This window comes from Tamandua tetradactyla, chromosome 19, assembly GCF_023851605.1.
Source record: "Tamandua tetradactyla isolate mTamTet1 chromosome 19, mTamTet1.pri, whole genome shotgun sequence".
Taxonomy (NCBI): Eukaryota; Metazoa; Chordata; class Mammalia; order Pilosa; family Myrmecophagidae; genus Tamandua; species Tamandua tetradactyla.
Genome location: NC_135345.1, coordinates 43,526,709 through 43,539,887, shown reverse-complemented (window position 1 = coordinate 43,539,887; position 13,179 = coordinate 43,526,709). Strand labels below are relative to the sequence as shown.

Below are 13,179 nucleotides of genomic sequence, written 5' to 3'. Positions count from 1 at the left end.
TTATTTAATGACGTGGGAAAATAAACATGTTATGAAATGTGCTGGTTATTATAAAATAATTGGTAGAAAATAGCTTTACTTTGGGTATTAAAAAAAAGTTTAAAGAGTTATCAGTATGCCTAGAAAAAAACTGGACAGTTAGATACCCAAATATCAACAGTAGTTAGTTCTGTTCCATGAGTAAATATTTTGCTTTTGTGTATTTTCTGAAACAAACAAATAAAACAAGCTGCTGAAGGGAAAGTTATTAAAGGCCAGGGGATCAGAGGCCAGAAGCCCATGTCTGATCCCCAGGAGGACAGGGCCATCCAAGTGCCCATGGTCAAGTCAAGATCTAGCTCTCTTCTTTTCCTGTTGGGATGCTACTTATAAGACTGTTTGCCCTACAGCTAATGTTCTCACTGTACTTATGCTTCATGGGACTCATGAGCGCTACCCGGCACAAAGGCAAGATGACGCCAGCAATTCTGGCTTTGGATCACTGCAAACTAGAACTACCACACTACATAAAACTCACGAGAAATCAAGTGTTCCTACAAAAGAAAATCCACCTGAATAAACCCCTCGCTTTGCTGTTTTCTCTGACCTTCCTTCATTTTCAACTTTCACTGTCAATCTGTTTTGGTTTCATAGCTTCCAGAAGAGGTGATTTTTCTCACAAAGACACTCACATGAAAATTCACTGAGCAATGACTATTCGATGGCCTTGCGATGAGTCTCCTGATGTGTGGTCTTGCTGTTTACTCTGCAAAGTCAAAAGAAGTACCAAAATCCAAACCACCTAGAAATGAACAAATTTGAATGAATGTCTCAATCTTTGCTTTTTTAAGTGTCTTTACAAAGTTTCCAAATATAGAACAGTAGATTACACCTCTTTCGGTATAATTAAAGCTCAAAAAACCCAGATTTTCTCCCCAAATGTAAAGATTGCAGGGAGTGCTTTATTCAAATAGCAGGCAGTGTATGTAAAATTGATACCACCTCTAACCTAAAATAAAGTGTTTCCAAGTTATTTCCCAAAGCTCTCTGCCTTTTTAAACTGCAGCATTTCCAGGAAAGATCAAGAACTACTGTGAAAGCCCAGGAAACAACCAAACCCAAAAAATAAACCAAGACTTTTTAGGTACGAAGAAAGAAAGATCTCTAGTAATGATGACATAAATTTGGGGGGAAAAAGATTTTAAATTAAAATGTTGTATCATGACAACAAAGATCAAAATATCCCTTGCTTTTGCTTTTGGGCAACCAAGAAAAAGAGAATGGTTTCTATCCAAAAAATAAGAAAGAGATTTGCTGGAAATATAAAGTTAATTAACTTATTAGTTAAGAGTACAAATCATAGAAATCAGTTCTTTTGTTAGAGCAAGGAAAACAAATTCATTTCAGGACAACGTTATTCAAGACGAAAGGAAGGTGTGTCTTCAGTGAGAGAACTGCCTGCTGTCAGATGGTCTCTTGCTAATGTTTTTGAAGATTTTGGACTTCTTGATTTTCTTGGCTTTCTCATAGCCAAATCTGCCACCTCCTCCTCTCTTTCTGTTAGCCGTCGTTGCTGTTCACATTCAGATGAACAAAAAAAGAGGCACCTTGAAACCGAATGACAGATCAACATAAGGCAAATTTTATTAACATTATATATTTGCTTCACAGAATAGGAATCATATGCTCAAATGTATGGCATATGTTTCTGGGTTTGACTTAGGAAGAAAGTAGTTCTTCTCAATCAATTTTTCAAGCTGAGATTGAATGTCAGAAATTTTGGACCAGGAAAACTCAAATTCACTTCATGGAACCTTGGATTGCTTCAAGTAAGGGAGGAAATCCAATTCTTCTGGGCACTAAATGAGCAAGGCATGTCCTCTTCCATTTAGGCCTCTGGCTGTTCTATTCCTTAGTGTGAACATATTCCTTAGTGTCTTCTGAAGGATCATACTGAACAAACCAGCTGGCTTCAGGAATATCCAGCCCTCGAGCTGCCACATCTGTACACAACAGCATCCCCGAATCTACACTGCAGGACTGGAAGAAGGTGTTTGTCTGCCTATTTTGCTTCTGCCTCCCATGAATAGCCAAGATGGGCAAATGAATGGACTTCAGCAACTCGAAGAGGTATTTCATGGACTTACAGAATGAAAAAAACACATCATTTTCTTCTTTCAGTTCTTCTTAAGGAATGTAAAGAGCAGAAGGAATCTCTTTTCAGAGGGACAAAAACATATCTCTGTGGCATTCATTTTATCATCATCAACACCAATATACAACAGCTCCTTTTTCAGAGAAATTCTGGCCAAGTGGGCCGGTTTGAAGCTATTGTGTACCCAGAAAAGCCATGTCCTTTAATCTTCATTCAATATTGCCAGGAGAGAGCTTTTTGATTGTTTCCATGGAGATGCGACTCACCCAGTTGTGGATGGTAACCTTTGATTAGATGGTTTCTATGGAGATGGGTCTCCACCCGTTCAAGGTGGGGTTGCTTACCATTTTTGAAAAAGCCCTAGAGCCACCAGAACCAACAGAGTCCACACAGCCAGACCTTTGGAGATGAAGAAGGAAAACGCCCGCTGGGGGATCATGATACAAGAAGTCAGGAGAGACAGCTAGCAGACATTATCATGTGCCCTTCCAGCTGAGAGAAACCCCAAATTTCATCGACCTTTCTTGAGTGAAGGTAACCTCTTGTTGGTGCCTTAATTTGGACATTTCCACACCCTTAGAACTATAAGCTTGCAACCTAATAAATTCCCCTTTTTAAAAGCCGTTCCATTGCTGGTATATTCCATTCCGGCAGCTTACTAACTAGAATACCAAGTCTTCAACTTCTTGAGTTCGCAAGGCAGAAAAGAGCAAGGTCTGTCTGTGAATTGGCAGAAGTTTAATAAATCACTTTTAATTCTTCTTCAAACCCAACATCCAAAGTACCATCAGCCCCACCAATAACCAGACATGTAGGTTTTTATACAGAAACCCTGCGGTATTCTGCATATGGTCCAGGAGTTAACCTGGCATGGGTACAACGATGTTGATTCCATTAGCAAGCTGCTCCCCATTATTCACCCGTAGCTGTAGCTGTGGACGTGCTGAGTCATTAGCTCCTTAAGTACATCAAAAGTTCTCATGGTAAATTCCTTAGTAGGTGAGAGAATAAGGACTCCTGTTCCACTCAGGGACATGAATGCTAACTTAACAATGGGTTCAACAGCAGGCATGAGAAATGCCAGGGTTTTGCCGCTGCCTGTTTTTGCAGCCACTAGAAGACCTCCTCGTCCAGAAGCGGTGTGACCCCCCCCCCCCCTTTTTTTTGGCATGGGCAGGCACCGGGAAGCCAACCCGGGCCTCCGGTATGGCAGGTGAGAACTCCGCTTGCGGTCTGACACTTTTGTGTTGAATTTCAGTCATATTTGTAAAGCCCATTTCTTTTTTCGCCTTCAGAGTGTTTTCACTGACAAGGTTAGTTAGGGATGCGAATGAAGTCTCCTCAAAAGCTCCTGTCAGTCCCGGGGTCAAGCTGGGTATTTCATTGTCACCTTCATCATCTGGCTTCTTCCCACTATTTTCTGTCTCTTTAGGGGCTCGGGCACCTTCTTCAGACTCTGCTTTATCTTAGGTTTTCGCGCTTTTTTCCCATCAGGACATGTCTCCATTTGTGGCTTCTGACAAGTCCACGTTCATAGACTGTTTTAGGGACTTTTTAACCTTTCCAGCCTCCACAGTTTCTTCGGACACATCTCCACTTTGGGTTTCCGACCCGCTCACGTCTGAGGTCCTCTGTAGCTTTAGGTGTGGCTGTCGCAGTTTCAAGATCAGCTTCTCGATCTTCCTGCGCAGGACTTTCCTGCGCCCTCGCGGCCGCGCTGCAGCCCAAGGCCCTCCACTTTCCGGGCTGACTTCAAGGCACTCTGTCTTACTCGGCCCCAGTGCCTTGGTGCAGGGACTTCACTCCCCTGGCTCGACGTGCCCTTTCCGCTCTACCCATGTTTGCCTGAAACCTCCTTCTCCGCAAGTCTTATATTAGCGCCTGTAAACCCTCACCCTGCCCCACAGCCCCCGATTCCTACAGCTTTACAGACCCACGTCTCCCCGGCCAAAGCATCGGGTCCTTGCCTGGGGCCAGAGGAGCATTTGGGTTCTGTCGTCTTTGGGCTTTCACTAGTCCGTCTCCTTGAGGGTGGGGATTATGCTCTGCCGTCTCTGTGCCTCCAGGGACCAATACCAGTTGGTACTCAGGATTTTGCTGGAGATGAGAAATTGGGAGCTAAGAGGATGGGCTTCCTATCACAATCCCAATTACGCCACCTCTCCCATCTGATAATGTGGGTGTACTGGTGTGTGTGTGTGTGTGTGTGTGTGTGTGTGTGTGTGTGTGTGTGTTGGGAGGGGAGTGGGGAGGAGGAAAGAAGCAGATGTGAGGGGAGACGGATAATTGCAGTGCTGTGAGGGCTTCCCGTTCTCCTGTCATTCAAACCTGAGGTCATTAACCTTCTAACTGGTCTGTTTCTGCCCTCACCTCCCTATAGTTCATTCCCCACCCAGGAGCCAGAGGATTACTTTAAAAGAAGTATCTTCTATTACAGGGGTGTCTCGAGTTATTCAGAGTTCAAAATGTTAAAATAAATTGAGTAGATTGAAATACTAGTGATCAGTGAAAGGGAGTGGTAAGGGATATAGAAAAATATAGAAGGAACAAAGAATAAAATACATTGGGTAGATGGAAAGACTAGTGGTCAGTGAGAGGGAGGGGTAAGGGGTAGGTATGTATCCGTTTTTTTCTTGTTTTTACTTTCTTTTTCTAGACTGATGCAAACGTTCTAAAAAATGATCATGGTGATGAATGTATTTCTATGTGATGATATTGCAAGCCATTGATTGTACACCGTATATGGAATGTTTATATGTTAAGAATGTTTGTGTTTATATGTTGTTTTGGTTTGTCAATAAAAATTTTTAAAAAAGAAGTATCTTCTCAAGGCACAGTTTTGCTCAAAACCCAGCAGTAGCCTCCAGCCATCTCATGCAGAATAGAAGCCCAAGTGCTTACAGTGGCCTGTGCATCCTGACACACCTGCCCCAGCCCACTACCCACCTACTCTCCGTGCCTCTGGCACCAGCTGTTCCCCCTACTGGAAGTCCTCTTCCCCACATGCACCTGTTATGCTCAAGTGTCATTTTCTCCATGAGGCCCACCTTGACCATGCCATTCAAACTCTGCCACATGGCCTTCCCTCATGCCTTACCCTGCACGGCTACTTCATTTTTTTTTCTTTTTCCATAGCTTTCATCACCTTCTAACATACCAGGTACTTACTCCTATGTGATGTTTATTATTTACTTCCTCCTACCTACTCGCTCAGTCCCTAAGCTCCTCAAGAGCAGTGATCTTTGTCTATTTTGTGGTTAGGACGCGATTAGGTAGTTTCCTTTTTAAATAAAGTATGGCATCACATATATCACATAAAATTTGTGATTTTTAAGTGTAGAATTCAGTGGCATTCATCACTTTTATAATCTTGGGCTACCATCACCACTTTCCATTATTGCAACTTTTCCATCACTCCAAACAGAAATTCTGTCCCCATTAAGCAATAACTCCTCTTTCCCCGCCCCAGCCTCAGTAACCTCTAATCTACTTTCTGTCTCTGTGAATTTGCTTATGGTAGATATTTCTTTTAAATGTAATCATACAATATTTGTCCTTTTGTATGTTTGTTTTTACTTAGCATAATGTGTTTGAGGTTTATCCATGCTATAGCGAGATTGTTTTATTTTTCCACTGCAATAATATTGTTAAAAGAACATCTTAGTACATAAATCTTCACATGGGTCTTTGACTATATCTAAAGATTAGAGTTACTTGATCAGATGGCACATATAAGGATTTTAATGCATATTATAAAATTGATTTCCTGTCATACTGTTTGAGTAATATGTACTTATTGAGAAGGAATGGTGCCCTGTGTTAGAGGATGCTTGTAAAAATAAGTGCCATAATGAGATACTATTAAAACTCACTAGAATGGCCATAATGTAAAAGGTAGACAATGCCACATGTTGGCAAGGTTGCAGAGAAACTGGAACCCTCATAAAGTGTGGATATATAAAATGGGAATCCCCATAATATAATATGGGGATATAAAATATCACTGCTACTCTGAAGAACAGTTTAGTATTTTTTTTTTTTTGCTTTTTTATTGTGAAAAATAACATATGCAAAAAAGGAATACATTTCCAAGCACATTTTAACAAGTAGATACACAACAGATTTTAAAGTTTGGTATGGGTTACAGTTCCACAATTTTTCATTTTTTTCTTCTAGTTGCTCCAAGACACTGGAGACCAAAAGAAATATGAATGTATTGATTCAACAGTCATAGTCATTTGTTAAATCCTATCTTCTCTATTATACTCATCCTTCTCTTTATTTTCTTTTTCTTTTAATTGTAAAATATAACATATATACAAAAAAGCAATAAATTTCCAAGTGCATTTTAACGAGTAGTTATAGAACAGATTTTAAAGTTTGGTATGGATTACACTTCCACAATTTTTTGTTTTTTTCTTCTAGCTGCTCCAAAACATTGGAGACCACCAGAGATATCAATATAATGATTCAGCAGCAGTTTGGTATTTTCTTTAAAAGTTAAACTTCAATTTATTATTACTCCTAAGAATCTACTATAATGCCTATCTTCATGTGTCAACTTATGTACATAGTGTACAGTTGTTTGGTCAAACACGGACTAGCTCATTGCAGTGAAGGTATTTTGAGATGGGATGTACAGCTACAATAAGTTGATTGCATCTACAATCGACAAAGAAGTTTGCCCTCAGCAATGTGGGTAATCTCCTCATCCAATCAGTTGGAAGTTTTAAAGGCCAGAACTGAGGGTTTCAGAGGTCAGAAGATTTATTTCTGCTTCAACTTCACCAATGGCTCTTGTCTAAATTTTCAACCATCCAGCTTCCCTTGGGGATTTTGGATTAAAGACTTCAGTATCACTTTTATCAGGCTTTCACCCTGCAACCTGCCCTGTGGAGTTCAGACTTGCCAGCTAGCCTCACAGTAGCATGAGCTAATTCCTAATAATAAATCTTATGAACACACACATATTCTGCTGTTTGTTTTTCTCTGGATAATCCTGACAATACATCTATGAAAGAGAAATGAAAACATGTACACACAGCACACATGTGTGAATGCTCAGAGTGGCATTTTTCAAAATAGCCTCAAACTGGAAACAGCCCAGATGCCCATGAACTGATGAATAGATTTTTAAATGTGTTATTTTCATTAAAATGGAATACTATTCAGCCATAAAAAGGACAGAACCACTGATAAATGCTACAATGTAGATGAACTTATATTAAGTGAAAGAAGCCAAATGTAAAAGGCTATGTTTGTATGATTCCATTTATTTTAAATGGCCAGAAAAGGTAAATGTGTAAGGACAGAAAACAAATCAGTGGTTGTCTGGGCCCAGAGGTGGGAACAGGGATTAATTGTAAATTAATGAAGAGGAACTTAAAATGTTCTAAAACTGGATTGTGGTGATGGTTTTACAACTCAATTTACTAAAATTGAATTATGAACCTATAGTGTGTGAATTTTATAGCATACTAATTATATGTCAATAATATGTTTAAAAATGGCAGCGATATGTAATCCAAGGGAAAGATTAGGAAAAAATGAATGCAAAATGCAGGTTGCAATTTTAAACATTTAAAAAATAAATACTACAGCATAAGACAAAAAAGAAAAAATATATATATTTGAAGGCACCTTTTGCAATGGGGTCAAGACCATCAGATGAGAACTCAAAGGTAAATTCTTAAAATGAGTCAACTTTGCACAAATAATTTTGCATGTGAACTTATGGTTTCCTTAATGGACTTGAGCCCAACATATCCCACAGAAGCAAATAAATCACATGAGGCAGAAAAATTAGGCCTGGATTCTGGGCCAGCTGTTATTCTTTATTTCAAATAAGATTTTATGAGCTTTAAACATTGAAATAATAATTATCACAAAGTTCTCAAATGTGCCTTCCATGTTTTTAAAAGGGAACTTTCCAAAGTAAAGTGACTCCGTTGGTGGCATTTCTGAGAAGGGATGGGGACTGCAAGAAAAATAGTCCCAGAGAGAAGTAGGCAGTGGGCCATCCCTGAGGCCTGGAATTCTTCACCGTACACAAAATGTGACATATTTCAATTCCGTGCATGTTAGGAATGTGATTTTTTTTCAATTGCATTCATGCAGATTGGATTTATGCAACCTTCTGCAGTGATGAACAAAATGCATAGGCCAGACTTCAACAAATGGTGTAGGTTACACATCATCTTTCCTGTTTGTGTTTCGCAAAGCTGGTGGATCATGGTTTATGATGAAAAGCATAAACAAAGGTTATGAATGTGTTCTTGAGGCAAACACAGGCTGCAGGCTGGACCAGAGACCCTGAGCAACCTTAAACATCCCCAAGAAGGGCATCCAGCATAAGGGAATGCTGTTAATTCCCGGAATTCTCAGTATATTCTTCACACCCTCACATTTTGGGAGATGGGGGTGGGGGACTAAAGAGAAATAATACAGCTTGTTTCTGGTGCAGCCACAACTATCAGTGATAAGGACTGAGAATGGGTGGCTTATAGAGAATTAGAAATACCAAGTGCCTCAGTGAACATGTTGCATTGCTTTATGAAATTATGTATGCATTTTCTGTTGCTACATAACAAATTATCACAAACTTAGAGACTTAAATCAACACCCATTTATTAGCATGGAGTTCTGTAGGTCAGAAATCCAGTAAGACTGTTCAGGGTCTTAGAAGACTGAAATCACAGATCTTGGCTAAGCTGTGTTCCTTTCTGGAGGCTCTGGGGAAGAATCCCTTTCAGATTGCTGGGAAAATTCCATTCTTTGCATTTGTGGAACTGGGGTCCCTATTTCCAGGCTGGGTGTCATCTGGGGATCACTTTCAGTTCAGGCTCCCCGCATTCTTTGCCACATGATCCCCTGTATCTTCAAAGTCAGTCATGAAGATTGTCCCTGGTGTCACATTCCTCTCCTTTGCCAAGAAGAGCCCACAACATTTTAAGGGCTCTCCTGATATGGTCAGGCTGACTGAGGATAATCTTCCTACCTTAATATCAACTGATTTAGGACCTTAATTACATCTGCAAAACCCTTTCAAAGCAGCAGTTAGATTAGAGTTTGATTGAATACCTGGGAGAAGGTAAGCCTTGACCTGGGACCAAGAATCTTGAAAGTTATCTTGGAATTCTGCCTACAACAAATTGCTTATAAAAGAGTCTCCAAGAAAAAAAGGGGGGGTTTCTCCAAGAGCTCAGAGATTCTCAGGGGTTGTATTACCAACCCCGTAAGGGATGTTTCAGAAATCTGTAGGGGGAGACTTTTGTGGTTGTAATTCTGGGAGTTGGTGGGTTCCACTGACATTTAGTGCTCAGGACCAGGGTTGGGAGACACACAATGGGGAATTGTGCTGCATTCTACCATAGCTTTCAAATGTCCCTTTAGGCATTCATATGTATGAAAAATCTGTTTATAATTTTCTGAGCCTAGAAACCTATTCCATTTTTTATTACAGTATTTTTTGGCATGGTGTTGGCAACAAAATGTCCATAAATGCAATTACTAGGTATATCAAGGGAAGAATAATTATTTTATTTGGAATTTTACCAAGATTGTTCAAGAGTTTGAAAAAATCAGGTGACCAGTAATAGGCCTGCTCAAGGTAGCTAAGCTGTCAATAAGCCATACCTGATTCAGTCTTCAGTTGTAGCTGTCCCTGTCTCAGTGATTTTATGTTTAATGCTTAACATTAAACATACTTAATATAGTACTACCTGAGCATTTATATGTTGAAATATGTATTTTATTTCTTAAAATCAATTTTTGAAAAACTTGCATGTAGGTAGGTTTTATTAGCTATGAATTTCATCTCAGAGTAGCAAAGGGGGCATTACAAAGTATTTGTTATGTTAAGGAATATGAATCCAATAGAATTGAGAGCCAAAGATCTATAATGTGCATTTGCTAAAGCTGGGATTGGATGAGAACATGAGTGGGAGACCTTCATTGCTCAGAAGAAAAATGAAATGAGGACATGAAGATAAAACCAGTTGAAGAATAAAGAAACTTTAGGATAGTCTATGGCAGCTGGGTCAGTCCCTTGAGCTCAGCAGAAGGAACATCAAATACTTTTTGCCCATGCCAATCACACAACCCAGGTAGATCACTTGGGAACTGGGCAAATGACTTTATGGGCTGCTTTATCTCTAGAGGAGGGAAGGGCTTCTGATGGGACAGTGCTCCCAGACAGTATGTTCAGATTCATCCCCAACTGGCAACCCTCTAACCACATATCCTGTGAAGAAACTGTTATATGACTGACAGCTGCCCTTTACTTTTTAACAATTCAAAAAAGTATTATTTTCATAGCAGTATTATTCACAATAGCCAAAAGCTGGAAGCAACCCAAGTACCCGTCAACAGATGAATGGATAAATGAAATGGGGTATATACATGCAATGGAATATGATTCAGCAATAAAAAGGAATGAAATTCAGATCCGTGCTACAACATGGATGAAGCTTGAAGACCTCATGAAAAAAGTCAGACCCGAAGGGCAGCTATTGCATGGTGTTACCTGTGTGAAATAACTAGACTATGCAAATTCATGGAGACAGAAAAACAGGTTATAGGTCACAAGAGGTGGTGGGGATGTAGATGGGGAATGAGGAGTGAATGTTTAATGGTAAAGAGTTTCTGCTTGAGGTGATGGAGGTAATGGATGGTGATGATGGTGGCACAACACTGTGCATGTAATTAATACCATTGAACTGTTTACTTGAAAGTGGTTAACAAGAGAAATTTTTTTTTTTTTTTTTTTTGCATGCAGGCACCGGGAATCACACCTGGGTCTCTGGCATGGCAGGCAGAGACTCTGCCCTAACATGGAAAATTTTATGTTGTACATGTATTGCCACAATAAAAAAGGGTAGGTATTATTTTCATATAAAACATATTCAGTCATGTGCATGTTAACATGTTGAAGTGTATTCGTGCTGCTGGGTTGTTTGGGGATAACGGGCCTTCCTATCTGGTTACCTCTGAGACTCCAGAGTTAAGTGCTTAAAAAGCCATTATCATTTTCAGTGACTTTTCTGTACAACCAAAACAAAATACAGAAAGAAACTGGATTCTAGGGTCATTTAAAGACTGGATTCATCAAAATAACATCATTTCTTCTGTTTTGATAAGCAAATATTATCTGACATACTCCTTATAGAAGTACCCATTGTAAATTGTTTTCTATAGTTATTATAAAAGGTTTCACTCCAAAATAAGGGTTTGGCTTCTTTGAAATTTGAGAGCCACTAGCCCTCATACCACAAACATTCTACTAATCTACAACTGGAAACTCTGACCAAAACCGTTGTTTTTTGTTTTCAAACAAGGGTTCTATTGAGATATAATCCATATACCATAAAATTCACTCTTTTAACATGTACAATCTGGTAGTTTTTCATAGTCACAGGGTTGTGCAGCCATTACCATTAGATTACTTTCATCACCCAAAAAGAAACCCCATAGTCTTTCACGATCATCTCCCAGAACTTCCTCCCTCTAGTACCAGGGAACCACTAATCTACTTTCTGTCTCCATATTTGCCTATTCTGGACATTTCATATAAATACAATCATAACATATGTGGCCTTTTGTATCTGGATTCTTTCACTTTGCATGTCTTCACGTCTCAAGTGAGGCCACATCTGAGCAACTTAAGAGGTCCTCCAGAAGTAACTCTTAGGCATGCCTATAGGCAGGCTAAGCTTCTCCACTACCTACATAAACTTCACAAGACTAAGCCTCAAGATCAAGGGCTTGGCTTATTGATTTGGGTGTCTTAATGTCTGACACAGTATCAGGGAATTCCCTGATGGTAAAGTTTAATAGCTCCATATTTTTTCTCCCATCCCTCAAGTGTCTTGCCAATTCTTTTTGATTATCTGTTTAATATATTCTAGGAGGTATCTAGGCATTACATTAAGCTATGCAGGATTAAAGGCCCTCATTCTTATTCTGGTCTCCCTGTGTTTTGATTGTTTAAATGAACTATCCAGACAGGTTGAGTTAGATTATGTGCTACTGAAAACTTATGTTCCAGACAAAATAAACTTTTCTTCCTTTGGTCTCACAGAGTAGGTGTGGTTCGAAAATATAGACAATGTCTTCCTTATCCCTATGTTCTAAATTACCTCAATCCCAACCTGATCGGCTTAGTTCTTATCTCTAAATACCAGGGTATACATATATAAACATCCTCTCAAAATCCGGACGTAATAATTATCACTCCAGACTAAATGTGTCTGCTACAAGAACTTACAATCTAGTCCCCTGTTTTCTCATAAGCATTTTCTAAAGGAGACCATACAATAATTGTTCTTTTGTTTCTGGCTTATTTTGCCTCACCAAATGTCCCATAGATTCACTCACATCGTTGCATGCCTCATGACTTCGTTCCTTTTTGTGACAGCACAGTATTCAATCCTATGTATATGCTATCGTTCCCCAATCTACTTCTCAGTTGGTGCATCCTTCAGCCACCTGCATCCATTAGGCATCATGTATAATGCCCAAAGTATACAGTCCATCAACTCTCAGATTTAGATAATTTCATAGTTTCCAAGAGAAAGATAACCAATAAACACACCCTCACCAAATAGGCAATCTAAACCTCCCCTTAACTCTGTCCCCCTGCCCCCATTATCTACCCCTGCTGTTGCTGTGGTAGTACTGATGTTTTCCTGTTAAACATAACCCATAGCATGCAATAGCAGTTTTCCCCCTTTACCCTAGACTTAAACAGTCTGTACACGAATCAGACCTTTGAAGTAGTTCTTGCAAGAACTAATTCATATTTCTAGTGTTAATCTGTGGGACACATAGGTCTATACAACCCCTTTCAATCTTGTCCATCTTCAATATGGCAATATTACTTATAGACCCACTAGAGAACCATCTTCTCTCCTATCTATTCCCTTACATTGGAGTTCAACCTCATTAGCTAACAGTTCATCCATCTGTAGCTTCTATGAATCTCTAAATCCCCTACATTCCATATTATAAACCTTTGATTATACCTTTAATCTGGCCATAAAAGTGGA

At 39.5% G+C, this 13,179-nt stretch overlaps 1 pseudogene; it reads right to left on the bottom strand.

The window, feature by feature from the left end:
• Positions 1 to 1,421: 1,421 nt before the first annotated feature.
• The window catches only part of LOC143663381 (ATP-dependent RNA helicase DDX18-like), a 28,896-nt pseudogene continuing 17,138 nt past the window's right edge, over positions 1,422 to 13,179 (bottom strand).